Raw genomic sequence first — 16,074 nt, 5'->3', positions numbered from 1 at the left:
ATGCAGCCCTCCACCAGCCGTGGCAGGCGCACCTCAACAGTGCCTTTCCCTGGGTCACAAACCAACTACTTATTGCCTAGAGACGTCTCTGACACAGTGAATAGGAACATTCTTGGGAACCTGCAAAGCTTTCAGAAGTGCTGGGCAGTTACAGTCTGAGGAGTCAGCCTTATCCATATGGGGATAGGAACTGATGGATAAATGAAATGCTCTCGTTTCTCATCCTCTAGGCAAACAGCCCTGACACACTTTGTAAGACTCTTCAGAATGTGCCAGTGCCATGGACTTGAGTGCCAGTCACCTGTTTGGTGGCCAACTTGATAATGCATCCTGAGTTAAGCTTCTGCGTCTTTCCTCTTTCACTTGTCCTGTTCTGTGTGCCTGTTTCTTAGGATTAGATGTTCCTCAAAATTATTAGTCATTAAGTCTTTGTCTCAGGATCTCCTTTCAAAAGGACTGAAAACAGTGGGGATTGAGGGGGAGGAAAGAAGGAAAAGAGCAGGGGAAATGAACCACATATTGTCCCCCGAATAGTAGACTGTTAACAGATTTACATGCTAAATCAGGCTATGGGTAACCCAGAGAAAGTGAGAGAGTTTTACAGATAACTAGAACTGTCTTTGAATTTCTACTTGACTCAGAGCACAAATTCTCCAGGGTTTCAAATGTGTTGTCTGAATGGAGAGCTAGAGAAATATATTTCCTTCTAATCCCAGGACAGTAGCTCCTTGTCATTATTACCTACTTTATGGACTTTTATTAACTTACAACAGAAACCATAGGAAAACCATTATCTTCGACATATAAGGCAATGATTCTAAGTGACAGTAATATCATTTTCTTACATTACTTCTATTTGATAGTATATCTGTGTAGGTTTGTGTGTGTGTAAGAGAGAAGAGATCTTGTTCCAGTTTAACTTCTTTTAACTAGCTCATTTGCTATTCTGTTTTAAAGGAAAAAAGACGACAGCTTGATTTTGATACAATGTAGTTCATGATCCTAACATATTAAAATGCGGGTTATTTTCAGTTTATGGTTGTTATAAATCCCTGCTGTTGACATTAAATCTTATTTATAGCCTATTTAAACTTCTGCCAGAGGCAATCTTAGGTTTCTGCATTTGTGAAATAAAACATTTAAGTCTCATGAATCACAATATCAATTCTACCTACTGTGCACATTGTAAACTACTATACTCAATTCCCATGAAACTTATCATCTCCTTAAGATTTGGGTAGAAACTCATTTTCCTGCATTATTTCACATCATCTACTTATAAGTAAGAGTAAAGCTTAAAATGGCAAAGTGACTTTGAGCTTCTTGAGATGTTATTTATGCACATACATTTCCTTCTCTGATCAAAGCTTTTATCCTTGTTCTTTGAAATATTATATTTGTAATTTCATTAGACATTTTAAAACACATCAGAATGCAAACATTTTTCAGTATCTAATTTAGTTGAAACTGCAAATGAGTCCTATTTGTTTTCAGGGTTGGTTTTATTTCATTAAGTCAGAATTACTTGTTTTATAACTACATGTGGAAATAAATAGCCTTTTCACAAGCTAATGAAAAAAATCACTCACCCAACTTTATTCCAAATTTATTTGGCTGGCAGAATTTCAAGTAACCTCTCACTCATGTTTACCATAAGGAATTAATTTCTCTTTCTCAACACAACAAAAAATGTTAATTAGAATTTTCCCAAATTAGCTACAAATCATAAAATTTTTTTAAAGAATGAAGGAGAAAGATTTCGTAAACACACAACATTAAAAAGGAGATTTGAACATGAGAGAAAAAGTTTTATTTATAATGCCTACTCCTTTCAAAATAGTTCTTCAATTAAAAAATATCTAGAGAGAAATATACTATCTAAATTTGTAATGATTATGTATTTTTAAAAAAAATAAAACTTCTTCCTGAGAGATCAAAGTCAAATTCTAGCTTTCTAAGAGCTATGATTATATTTAACTTTATTTATTTATTTAACTTAGCTTGCATTTATCGAGTAGGTACTCTATGTCGAGTATTTTATTTATACTGTTTCATTGAATCCTCAAATAACCCTATCCTCCATGATAATGGCATTATTTCACCATACATAGCTGGGGGTGATTTTAAAATGCAACTAAAACCACCAGCACAGATTAATTTCAAGTTAGAATTGACATAATCATATCTCCGCATTCATCAGAATTTCCATGGGCAATACTAAATTGCACATCAGTTATTCACTACTTGGTGGTCATAGTAGTAAACATGGTGGGACACTCAGCTCCCCCTCTTTAGGACTTTGGCACTCACTCGTTTCCCCAGTTGCTGGGCTTATTGGCTACGGGCAGTTCACTGTTGAGTCCCTCCATAGCTGGGTGCCTCTCCCAAATTTGCTCCTACATCACTGTCTTCTCAAGGAGTAAGTACAAAGCCTCAGGCCCCTTGCCAAGGCAGGCCTTCTGAAGGGCCATCCCATCTCCAGGGCTCCTTAAGATCACATGAGGGCCCTGGAGGGGCTGTGTGGCAGACCCCCCTCCCTTCGTCCAATATCGCTTCCCTCACTCCTATATAGATGCTCCCCCAACACTCCCTGATACAGCTCTGCACACACTTCCTCGCAGTGGCCGTGTCTAGGGGACTGGCAGAAGACTGGCAACATTTTTGGCTATCACATGTTTTAGAGGATGAAGCCACTCTAGAAAGTTATTTTTGTTTTGGTATATGGATTGATGGTGAATATTTCAAAAATTTTTCAGATTCAAGTACCTATTTCTATTGTATAGAAGAGAAAATTCTGGGGTCTCAGCCATCTATTTTTTTTTTAATTTTATTTATTTATTTGACAGAGATAGAGACAGCCAGCGAGAGAGGGAACACAAGCAGAGGGAGTGGGAGAGGAAGAAGCAGGCTCACAGCAGAAGAGCCTGATGTGGGGCTCGATCCCGCAACGCCGGGATCACGCCCTGAGCCGAAGGCAGACGCCTAACCGCTGTGCCACCCAGGCGCCCCTCAGCCATCTATTTTAACCAAGTATCTGGAGAAGTTTCAACCCTTTATGAGAAAAATATTGGTTTTGCCTAGAGTCATCTTTTTTAGTACAAGTCTGTGTAAAAAAAGCAGGCAGACTTGGCGTAAGGGCCGAAGGAAAAACTAATTCTTATTCTTAATAGCAACAATTCTAATGGCCCCATAAATCAGATCATCTCTCTCTCTTTCTTAAAACATTTCAATGGCCTGCCAATGCACTAATTTAAAAAAGAAAAAAAAGATTCAAGCTTCTTATCATAGGTGTGAGATTTGGCCACTGTCAGTTTTCCCACCCTCATTTCATACTAGTCTCCCTTCCACTCCACACTCCAGCCACACTGGTCTCCTCACTATTCCTTGAATGTGTCAAGTTATTGTCTTCCTAACAGCTTTGTACTTCCTAGAATGTTCTCCACTTTTTCAGAGGGTTTGCTCCTCATTCGTCAGGTCACAATTTAGATGTCACCTTTACAAAGCAAACTGCATTGACACTATCTAAAGTAGCACCCCTCTCCCCAGGGACTCTTCCTCATATTGTCCTACTTATTTACTTCATAGAAGTTATTACCATCTTGTTTATTAATTTGTTTACTTATTATCAATTTCCTCTGACTAAAATGTGAACTTGGTGAAAAATGCACTTTTTATTGTTTCTTGTAGTATCTCCAGCATAAATATTTGCATAATATTTATGGAGCAACTATTATTAAGGATCTTTATTAGAGATAGAACTATCATTATGGGATGCTCTTAAAAAATGCCACTAAATTAGATCTTTTACAAATTAAAAGACCCTTCAGATTGACCCCTTGAGAACTTGAGAGACACACTTGAAAACTTCTTATCTCTCAGTACCAACTTCCCCATAATAAAGAGCTCATGAGTCACATCTTCAAAACTGTCAACAACCATGTTGACCAGAAGTGTCCCACCAATAATCATGTGAGGCAGCATAACATGGTGGTCAGGAGCAAAAGCTCTGAGATAAAGTCGGACAGCTCTATCATTTATGAATAGCATGATCCTGGACAATTTACTTAACCAATAAGGGTTGGATTTCTCATCTGTAAAGCATGCAAAATAAGAGCATCCCCCTTAAAGCCCTTCTGTTAGCATTAAATGAAACAACATATGTAGAGAAGTGAGAGCCAACAGGTTTCTGCCACCTTCTATTCAGACATAGCATCATTCACACCATTATACCTTTCCTGCCTGTTGCCGTAAGTCAGCTTTTTTTTCTCTTGATTTGACAGTAAACCCTATTCCCCTTTGCCTAACCAAGAATATTGAGTCCCTTTCTTTCATTATCATTAATTTTTTACATTCTATAGCATTATTTCCATCACAAGGCAAAGAAGTTTCCCATCTTAAAACAAGTAATCAAACAAACTTCTCTTGACTCTGCTTCTGGGCCAGCTTTTGCTCCATTCTTGTATTCCACCTTGCAGTAACACTCTCCAAACTAGTTGTCTATACGTTCACTTTCCTGTTTCTGCTTCTGTTCCTATTAAGTACGTTCCACTCAGGCATCTTCCCTTGCTACATCATGAAGTTCTTCTCCCATTTGCTAAACTCAATGATGAATTCTCAGTCTTCATTTTACTTTTACTTTACTTAGTAGCAACATTTGATACAATTGCTCTCTCCTTCCAGCAAAGAGTTTCTACTCTTGGATTAAATTACCACATTCCCCTAGTTTTCCTTCTTCTTTATTAGTCATTTCTTCTCTGCTCCTTTCATGGTTACACCCATTCTTCCTAAGCACTCAAGATTCGGGTGTCCCAGAGCTTAGTACTTGGTTTTCATAGGCTCTTTTGTTTCACAAATATGTACGAATTACTAAATTTATATATTTAGACCAGACTTCACCCCTGAACTCTAAGTTATTTCAAGCTGCCTACTTGATCTTTCCATCTGTATAAGCCACAGATATCTGAAACAGCATTATGTTTAACAATGAAATCTTGACTATCTACCAATTCTGTTCCATCTGTTGCCTTTCCCATCTTACTTGATGGTAACCTTCTTCTTTCAGTTGTGCAACCTACAACCTTCAAGTATTTGAGGTATTGCACTCTTTTCTCTCACACATATATCCAATTCAGAAGGAAATCCTGCTGGCTCTAACTTACATATAGAATTTACTACTTCTTTCCATTTTCAAGGATACTTTTAAATGAAGTCGTTGTCAGTTTGCTTCTGGAATATTGAAATAGCCTCTTCTTCTTGCTTATATTTTTATGCTTATATTCTTATGTCCCTTACAGTCTCCCAAAAGCCAGAGGTTTAAATTGTAAGCCAGATCATTTCACTCTTCTGCTTAAAGCTTTCCACTGGCTCCCTGTGAAATTATAAAATCTATATCTATATCTATATCTAATCTATCTACTGCAATTCCTGGCACAGAACTCCTAGGACTCTTGTAATTTCCTAAGTGATAGCACTATGAACATCTTTTGTTCTAATGAGGTGACTCTGGATGGATTTCTGCCTGGGAGCTGGTTACCAAAAAGACTAAGACATGATTAGACACTTCAAATTTCACCCGCTATCCTCTATCTTCCAGGAAGGGGAGAGGGACTGGAAATCGAGTTAATGATCAACCATTCCTATGTGATGAAGCCTCTATGACCACCCCAAAGGTACAGGGTTTGGGGAGCTTCCAGGTGGGTGAACACATGCAGGTACTGGGAGACTGGTGTACTCAGTGAGAACAGGGAAGCTCTGTGCTCTTTTCCACATACCTTGCCCTATGCATCTCTTCATTTGGCTGTTTCTCTGCATCCTTTATCATATCCTTTATTATATAATTAACTGGTAAACACAAGTAAGTATTTCCTTGAATTTTGTGAGCTGTTCTGGCAAAGGATCGAATCCAAGGAGGAGGAGGCCATCGGAACCCCCAAGCCAACCTCCAGGAATGCCAACCTTTTTATAAAATTCAGCTGTAAGACTATTCTGGAAAAATAAGAGATATTTTAAACTATTGCATTATGCTAGTAAGATAATTTTTGAACAATGTATAGAATATGCCAACATTACTATGCTTCCCTAGTCTGTTACATTATCATATTTAACTGTCCTGGTAGTATAATTACTTCAAAGGTTTGATTCATTAAACCTGTCACTTACATGACATTCTTTAAAATGAAAAGTATGAAAGATCTCATTTTTTTCATTGTTTCCAAAGCACGTGAATTTTATGCTTTTTCTGTCTCTGTGTCTCTTTTTCTTTTTTCTTTTTTAGTTTTGATTTTATGCTTTTGAAATTAATCACCATATATTCTTGAGGCACTTTATGCACTCAAAATCACAAACCAAATCTAAAATTTTAGCTAATTAGAGTTTCTTACAGGTAAAATATACAAAATAATATGAAGACAGCTTTAAATCCACATGTGACGGTCACTTACAGAAAATGCAAGTTGGGCTTTAGCTATGCATGAAAATGTAAAAATCTTTCAGTCAGGGTGTCTTTTTACATGTTAAGGTAAGCCTGGGTCTCAGTTCAGCTTTTTGATCTTGTTGCTAGGATTAAGTAGAGATCATGTCTTATCTTGATTACCATAGACTATTATTGGTCAACTCTTTAGTAATATCTTTTATTGTGGAATTTTCTCATCGTTTAGTGATTATTCAAGGGGAACCTGAGACAAAGATTTACAGTCTCACTGTAAAATATCTTACTTTATACTAACTCATTTTGTCTTGTGATTCTAGCTGTCTCATGAGATTTCTTTAGAGAATTTGTCTAGACCAGCTCTGTCTAAACTTCCTGCGATGATGGAAATGTTCTATATCCATGCTGTCCCATATGGCAATCACTAGCCACACATGGTTACTGAGTGCTTGAAATATGGCTAGTGTGACTGAGAAACAGAATCTTAAATTTTATTCAACTTTATCTAGTTTACATTTAAATTTAAGTAGTCACATGTAATAATTCTGGTTTCAGTTACAATATGTAAAGAACTTGGACATTGTCACTCCTGTCTTTAAAACAAGGGGAAATTTGAACAATTGAAAATCAATGACTTTTTTTGGACTTATGGGAGAACTGAGGTCACAGACCAAACTGCTACCCCCAAATCTAGAGAGACAGCTGAACCTTGAAAATTGCAGCGAAGATCTCCTTACCTGGAATAGAAACTGCTGGAGCCATAAGCTAGTAGGGATATTTAGGTGGTGACTTTCATGAATTGCTGAGCCTGCGTGTGAACTAGCCTGAGTGCATAACCTGTGAGGGCTGCAGTCTTAGGAGACCTCTACATTTCCTTGGGTTTCACCTCCATAAACCCCACCAGTTCTCATAATGAAGAGCCAGGATCCCTCTCCTGATTCTGGTAGGGGAAGGGGGGAATTAACATTATGAGATATACTTAGAATAATCTTTATAACAAAGACTTTCTCTCCAAGAGAAAAGACCTTACTAGGGCCTTATCTGACCTGGAGGAAGTGTATTTCTCCAACTCCTGCCTGCTCTAGCTTTCTTGTATGACCTAAGAAGAAATAAAAAGCTAAAAAAGACTCCTGAAGTTCATAGTCCAGAAACATAAGCCCATTGAAAGACTGAGATTTAATCATAAGGTTACAGAATACTTTTCCACCACCCACATCTTACCACCTTGCCAACAGGACTCTGGTATATTAGCAGTGGATTGCCACTGAAAGAGCCACAAAATGCAGGCTCCATTCCAGGAAGAGTTCTCAGGGAGCTCTCAAAGAAAATGTCTAAGAGAAAGTGGAGCACGAAGACAGCAGTGGAGGCAAAACAAGGACACTAGCAGAATGTGACGTCTCTGGTACCTACAGCTGTAACAATCATTAAACACAAACCAACTGCAAGCCAGACTAATATGAAATTTCATACTGAAGTCCTATTTAGGGGCGCCTGGGTGGCTCAGTCAGTTAAACGTCTGCCTTCAGCTCAGGTCATGTTCCCGGGACCCTGGAATGGAGCCCCCCATCAGGCTCCCTGCTCCGTGGGGAGCCTACTTCTCTCTCTCCCTCTGCCTGCTGCTCCCCCTGCTTTTGCTCACTCTCTCTCTATGTCAAATAAAAAAATAAAATCTTTTAAAAAAAGAGTCCTATTTACCTCAGTTCTTATTAACTGATACACTGTTTCTAGTTTTCAACAAAAAATTATAACGTATGCTGAAAGGCACCAAAAAACACATCCTGAAGAGAAAAAAATAAGCATCAGAACCAGACTCAAATATGATACAGATTTTGGAATAATCAGACAGAGAATTTAAAATAACTATGATTAATATATTAAGGCACTATGGAAAAAATAAATGACATGCAAGAACAGATGGGTAATTTAAGCAAAAAAAAATGAAAGCTCTAAGAATCAAAAGGATACAAAAACCACTGTCACAGATATGAAATATGCCTTTGATGGCTTCATCAAGAGACTGGACATGGACAGGAAAGAATCAGTAATTTTACAACCATGCATATCATTTTCAAATTGCAGAAAACTAAAGAGGGAGATAAAAATCTTGAAAGGAGCCTGAGGAGATTAAAAAATACCTTATCTATAAAGAAACAAGAATGATAATTATAGTGGACTTTTTATCAAAAACCATGCAAGCATGAAGAGAGTGGAATGAAATATTTAGTATCAAAAAACCCCCACTACACTAGAATTCTAAATGGGAGAAATTTTCCTTTAAAGTGATGGAGAAATAAAGACTTTTCAGCCAAACAAAAACCAAGGAAATTCTTTGCCAGCAGACCTGTCCTCTAAGGAATGTGAAGTGTTTTCAGGGTTAAGGAAAATGATGTCAGAAAGTTGGATTAAAAAAAAAAAAGGAAAAAGAAACCTGGATCTACATGAGAAAAAGAAGAGTGTCAAAGAAGGAATAAATGAAGGAAGAAGAAAGTGTTCTATTTTGCTTATTCTTAATCTAAAAGATAACTGCTTAAAATAATTAATAATAACAATAATAACAATGCATTAAGTGATTTTAGCATATGTGTAAATGAAATTAAGGATAACTGTGTCATAACAGATTAAAAGGAGGGATTGAGAATTCTCTTAAAAACTCTCTTTAGGTGTCACCTGGGTGGCTCAGTCCATTGGGCAACCTACTCCTTGGTGTCAGCTCAGGTCAGGTCAAGTTCTCATGGGTTGTGAGTTCGAGCCCTGTGAAGCCTGTGTAGACCTCCGTGCTCAGGCAGGGACGCGGGGTATCTTGCTAGAGGATTCTCTCCCTCTGCCCCTCCCTCCACTAGCACTGCACACTTGCTTTCTCTCTCAAATAAATAAATAAATCTTAGAAAACAAAAACAACTATCTTCACTACACCCCAAGTGATATGGTGGTATTTGAAAGTGAACTTAGATTAGTTAAAAAGGTATGTTACAAACTCTAAAACACAAACTGAGATTTTTATTTAAAGTATAATTGGTATGCTAAGAGACAAAATAAAATCATATAAGATGCTCAGTTACAATCACAGAATGCAGAAAAAGAGGGAAAGGAAAAAAAAAAACCAAAGAGCAAGGTAAAGGGATGAAAGAACAACATACCATGTTAACAGTAATTAAAGAAGCCTGGAGTAGCTATCTTAATTTCAGACACAGCATACTTCAGAATAAGACAAGTTATCATAGATAAAGATGAAAATTATATAATAAGGTGGTCAATTCTCCAAGAAGTCATAATAATCCTTAATATGTATGCATCTAACAATGAATTATTAAAATACATGAGGTAATAATTGATAGAATTGTCAGGAGAAACAGACTAATCCATGAAGTCGGAGAGTTCAACACTTTTGTTTCAGTAACTGATAGATCAAGCAGGTAGAAAATCAGTAAGAATATAACTGATCAGAATAGCCAGAAATAGTCACCTGAGGCCAGGGGCCACCATACTGAACAGGGGAGCTGTGGCCTCTTGCTACTCAAAATGCATTTTTTGGACTAGTAGTATTGCTTTGCCTTGGAGCCTGTTAGAAGTACAGGATCTCAGGCCACAGCCAGAACTACTGATTCAGAATTTTCATCACTAGCAAAACACCCAGGTGATTGGTATGTATATTAAAGTCTGAAAAGCATTGCACTTGACTATCAGAAAAGCTAAACATTTGCCATGATTAGACTGGCACATTTATTGTTATTTATCTTTCCATTCTGATCATTAGCACTGTCTATTGGTAACTATCATCAGATCATATTTGGAGATAGGAAATAGTGACAACATGCTGGTATTGTCATCCTCTAGAAACTTAAATCAGTACAGCTTTACTTCTAAGAGCAATCACATTGGAAGCTTCTAAACTTATCTTCTGCCTCAAACCAACTACAGCTGTGCCTACAGCAGATTATGAACAGACTTTACATATGTTCTTCATGCTCAAATCATAATAATTTACATGTGATAATACTTCAGATATATGTAGTGCATTTTCTGGATAATTGCAGAAATCCAGAGTGGCATCAGAGCCAGAGTCACAGTCGAGGTGATGGGGAGGAGGGGGAGTAATAAAAACAGACAGCAGTGTATAGGAGATTATGCATGTGATTGAGAAATGTAGGAGAGCAGATGCCCCAATTAATATTCACAAAGTGACATCAATGAACAATTGTCCAAACCAAAAAAATATGGTATCTTTATTATTTTATTATTTTTTTATTGATTTATTTTAAAGGCTTTTTTTTTTTAAAGATTTATTTATTTATTTGTTAGATAGAGAGCACAATGAGGGGGAGTGGCAGGCAGAGGGAGAAACTGGGTCCCTGCTGAGCAGCGAGCCCGATGCAGGGCTCTATCCCAGGACCCTGGGATCAAGACCTGAGCCGAAGGCAGATGCTTAATGGACTGAGCCACCCAGGCGCCCACCCCCCCCAAAAGTGGTATTTTTAGTAAGTGCTTATAACAATCCCCTCAGTGAGAAGAACCAAGAAAGAACCGTCCTAAGATAAGAATAGAGAAAAAAGTGCAAAAAATTGTGGCATTCAGCCCTCACGAATAGACACAACTACAGGAAAGAAGAGGCCCTGAAAATCTTTGGTGAAATAAGCGGAGTAGGTCTTATGACTTGCTTTGCTTCCGAGAACACCGCCGCCTTCAGGCCGCCATGCTGAACGGGCTCTTCTAGTCGAGCCGGGCTGGGTGCAGCCCCGCGCGCAGCTCCAGGGACGCTATGACTGTCAGCACCCAGCCTGTTCCCTCGCCACCTCAGTGCGGCAGACTCTTCAGAGACGCCACAGGTTTCCAGATTTATGCTAAAGATTTTCCCCCCAAAGATTTTAATAACCAAATAACCATGAGCCTATTCTGGTGGGTCTTGGTGGCTTTTGAATTTTATCCTGAGACTTCCTGTAGATAGTTGGGTGTACCAGCCAAGAAACCATCAGCAAATCATGATAATACAGAATTAGACCTCACTTCTAAATACAATGCCCCTAACTCGTAGTTAAATGCCAAGATATCCAGTCTGGAAAGAAGTCTTTAAACATTCTACCCTAGCAAAGATTTGTGAATCAATTTTATGTTTAAGCAGAAAGACTCGTTGGCACTTGAAAACACGAATACTTTTGTCTTCAGAAAATGCATTTATTGACTGAAAACATTCCATCATCCTGGATGTTTGGCATATTTTACCTGAGGTGTGGTGGATATAAGCAAAAGCTTCGAAAGGTAAAGATATTGCTTTCTAACTGGTATTGCAAGGTATTTGTGCCCCAAATAAAAGATTCTGTTAGTAGAATACTCTTATTTCAATTTGGGAAGGCCATTCTTTTGCCACATCAACTGGTGAGCGTGCCCGGAAGAAACAGTGCTGGTACTTTGTGATATTTCACTATCTTGCTATATGGCCTCATTGTTCAGCCTGTGTATCCGGACTAGAATATACAGTTTTATTACAAAAGAGATTTATGGGAAATGAACACATCATGCAGACAACATACAAAAATTTAGAACATTTACACACAATCTTCACACCCTGCTTGTACCTGGGATTCTGTTTGGATCAAGTACACTAAGAAAAGCCTGGAGAATCTTGGGATCTTTGGGTGTCAAGAGAACTGTCACTTTTATGATCTTTAAAAAAGGACAAACTGGATGAAAAGATGCAGAATTTCAATCATTGAAATGTATAAAAAGAACCAAATGAACATTTGGTTGAACTGAAAATATACTGTTTGAAATTAAGAACTCATTTGCTGTGTTTAAGAGTAGACTGTTGGGAGGAGTAAGGCACTCAGAAAATCTAGCACCAGTTCTTAGAATGTTGAGTGTCCTTTCTTCAGATTCCAAGATTAAAGTCATACAGGAGTAGTTACATGTTCTTAGAGATATCTGGCATTCATTCTATTCATAATACATAGTTACAGGTATTGCTGGTCTACACAATGTGGTTTCTTTTTAACGGAAAATGTGAATTACAGAATAGCTAAATGTGTGAAACTGTCTCTAGATCCTATAAATATCTGTGTGGTCCATGAGTATTCATATCCACATTCAGGCAGCCACCTCCAGTACTGAAACTATTCACTCCTCTTTCCAGATAAATGAAATCTAGTCTGTCTGTGTCTGTGTCTGTGTGTATGTCCGTGTCTGTATCTGTACCCAGATTCAGATCCATATCCATATCCATATCTATATCTACCAATTCTAGGTACAGATTTATCTGTAGCTCTAGCCATATCCATCTCAGTCTCTACATCTATATCCATAGCTAGAAAGCCTCTTCCTTGAGCTTGGTCTTTCTTGTGCCAATTATTATTTCTACTCTGGTGTTACAGAATTAAGCTAATCCAGATTTTCCTTTACTGAAGGACTGTATCCTTCCTAATTTACCCTGCAGAAGTATATGGAAGTTATCTGTGATTACAATTTGCCTTTCCATAATCATGATTTAGGAAAATATTCGGTCCTTCATTTCCTTCCTTCCTTCCGTCCTTCCTTCCTTCCTCTCTCCCTACCTCCATTTCTCTATCCCTCCTTTCCCTCCTTTCTTTTTTCTTTCTTTCTCCTTCTTTTTGTTTCCCATTCTCTCATGCACATGCACACACATCATTCCTGATCATCATTACCTTCTTACCATCATTATTTTTATTTCTGCCACATTCAGTAAATAATAAACACCAGTATGATGGCATTTGTAATGCAAATGTATTTATAGATAGATCTGTATTTTCATTTTCCCATGCTATCACCAATATCCATTTCCATAATTAATTAAGATCTAACTACATGTGATGACAAAATTATTCAAAATCTTTAATATATATTACTAGGTTGTTTTCCCCATATTTTTGGACATAGTTGAGGGAATTTGGTGAATCATCAAGTTGGACAAAGTTTTATCATTATATGTGAACAATTTAATAAATAATGTCTTGAGAGTTTGTATCATTTTATAGCTTTTAATAAACTTTCATATACATTATTTCAATTACTGTAACCAATTATGTCACTGGATTGATCCATGTAACTGTTAGCCAAATCAGGTAAACAAAGCCTTTCTTATTCAACTAGAAACACAGTCAGTGATAGATACTATAGCTATTTATTCTGCAAACCCAGAAAGCATGACTATAATATTATTCACCAGCACAAATACCTAGTTGCTGAAAGGTTTGGGCACTCCAAAACTTCATGCAAAGTACCCTTCCTCACTCCTAACCCCAACTCTTCACAGAGCCACAATCCCATCATTGACACAGATTCCAGAATTCCCAATTTTAATTCAGTATGCCAAAACCCTAAATTCATGGTGTCCACACCATTTTAAGCTTTGATCTATCTTTTAAATTGGAAAACACAGAGCATGGCAGTGTTTCTAAAAGATCAGTCAGAACGCCTGTATGTAACTACAGAGGGTCTTGATGATTCTACCTTTCTCTAATTTTATCTGATGTTCAGTCTAATTCATTTTTTTCTTTTTTATAACATAAATTTAAACCAGTGAAAAAATATATCCAAGGGCAGTAAGAAGTATCTGAGTTGCAACAAAAAGTATGTGTTTATCACTAAGAAAGAATGTATTAGTGATGCAATTCATCAAGATTATGCATTACTTCTAACATTAAAATAATAAGTATGCTTGAAATCCTGTTGATACAAGGCTCGCTTACGAAACTGTAACACTTGATTCATGCATTCATTCATTCAACAGCTCCTGGCTTCCCATTAGGTCCTAAATTAAAGTACCATGCTAAGGATTAAGATGATGGAGACATGAATAGAATTTGGATCCTGGCTTCAGTAGAAGATAGTTTAAGGTACAAAGAGTAATTTGAAATACCATAGGAGACTTTATACGGTATAAGAGAACAAGTGAAACAGATTTAGTCAGTGTAATTACCCTGGCTCTGCAAACCTATTTTGGGAGACATTTCTATAAATTACACTGTTCTAAATCACCTTACAAACATGTAGGCCTACCAATGCATTTGGTCTTACACAACCCATCTTATATTCTAATTTCTCATGTCTTAGTCCAGTCTATGATTTTTGGAAGGGAGTCCTAGAGAAGAGTTGCTTTTAATATTTTTTTTTCCCTTTTGGCTCAACTTAAGAGTTAGTACATCATCATTCAGAGTGCAAAGCCAGGGACACAGAAGATATTCTATGAGCAACTGTTTAACATAAATTTTACAAATGATGTTAAAGTTCTGAGGATGCAAGGCTTATTGGCTGATAGAGGATAAAGGAGAGAGAGCTTAAATTTTAGTCACTAATAGTACAGCATGAAGTCATGGACATTTGGGGTGATGATGAACCAGCAAAACTAATGCCATGGAAACAGAAGAAGTGGGAGATTCTTTACCTCTCCTCGGAATATTTGATCATCAAAAGAACAGAGCAAGTTCTTTGTCTGAGGGCTGGTGCCTAGAGTCACAAAAGGAGGGATGAAGGAATTAGAGAACAATTTCTTTTGCCCTGTTGCAAATGGTTTTTACCTGAGAAGTTACTAACTCCCCTTGCCAGGCCAAGAATTCAAATAGATTACTATTTGGTATCTATAACATAGAAAGTTTAACTTACATCGTACAGTGTTTACTGGTACAATTTCATACATCTATACAGTGGAGGAAATCCTTCTCTCCAGCATGTCCATTATGATATGAGGATGATTAAGGGCCATTAAAGTTTCCCCCTGTTTTGAAAATATATATTAAAAATAGAGTCAGCAGGAGCGTGTCCCTTTATTTATTATTTATTTATTTATTTATTTTTTAAAACACAACACATGAAATATAAAGTTAAGGTAAATAGCATTGTGAAAATTATGGCAAACACTAATCATCTATTCTTTAAACAGCAGATTACAAAAGTACAATTTAAAAGTCACATTGTTGGGGCTCCTGGGTGGCACAGCGGTTAAGCCCCTGCCTTCGGCTCAGGGCGTGATCCCGGTGTTATGGGATCGAGCCCCACATCAGGCTCCTCCGCTGTGAGCCTGCTTCTTCCTCTCCCACTCCCCCTGCTTGTGTTCTCTCTCTCACTGGCTGTCTCTATCTCTGTCGAATAAATAAATAAAATCTTTTAAAAAAATAAATAAATAAAAAAATAAAAGTCACATTGTTGAGGCCAAGCCTAATTCTTTTCTAATAATGTTTGTTCTATTAGTAATACTTAAATACTGGATAATGTAATCAATATAAATTAAATTTCAGATTTAGAGAGAAAAATAATTGTATTTGCCAAAAATATATTCCTTTCATTACATTATACCGTTATGGGAAAATCTCTATATTTCTTTAATGAGCTTGTCTCTAAAGAGAGGACAGTAGTGAATTTTGAAGACAAGTGGTCTTTGGATAATCAAAAGAGAAAAAATTCAAGGCAGGGTTGTTCTATACTAATATGTTATTGATTCAAAGTATAATTTTAGGACTGAGTAGTTTTTTCTAAGAAGTGGATTAGTTTCCTGTTTTGGAGAATATGTATATAAAAATTGGTTATATAATATTTTGAATTTCTTAATTGAATTAGCTTTACAGTCCTCACTGGCATTTCTGAGATTTAAATGTTTAAATCCTTCTACATTAAAAAAAATTTTTTATTACGGATTTTATCTA

The 16,074-nt window shown here is 37.0% G+C and overlaps 1 protein-coding gene across 3 annotated transcripts in view; it reads right to left on the bottom strand.

The window, feature by feature from the left end:
- FUT9 (fucosyltransferase 9) overlaps nucleotides 1-16,074 on the bottom strand; it is a 192,376-nt gene that overhangs the window by 33,224 nt on the left and 143,078 nt on the right. The window contains exon 1 of one of the 3 annotated variants that reach the window (XM_034670845.1): nucleotides 15,038-15,091. The exons of the other annotated variants lie outside the window; for them this stretch is intronic. The gene's annotated coding sequence lies outside the window, so the exon portion shown is untranslated. Of the gene's footprint in view, nucleotides 1-15,037; nucleotides 15,092-16,074 lie in introns of those variants that run through there. 3 annotated transcript variants of the gene reach the window in all.

The sequence above is a fragment of the Ailuropoda melanoleuca genome, chromosome 10 (genome assembly GCF_002007445.2).
Source record: "Ailuropoda melanoleuca isolate Jingjing chromosome 10, ASM200744v2, whole genome shotgun sequence".
NCBI lineage: Eukaryota > Metazoa > Chordata > Mammalia > Carnivora > Ursidae > Ailuropoda > Ailuropoda melanoleuca.
This window is presented reverse-complemented; position numbering and strand designations above follow the sequence as displayed.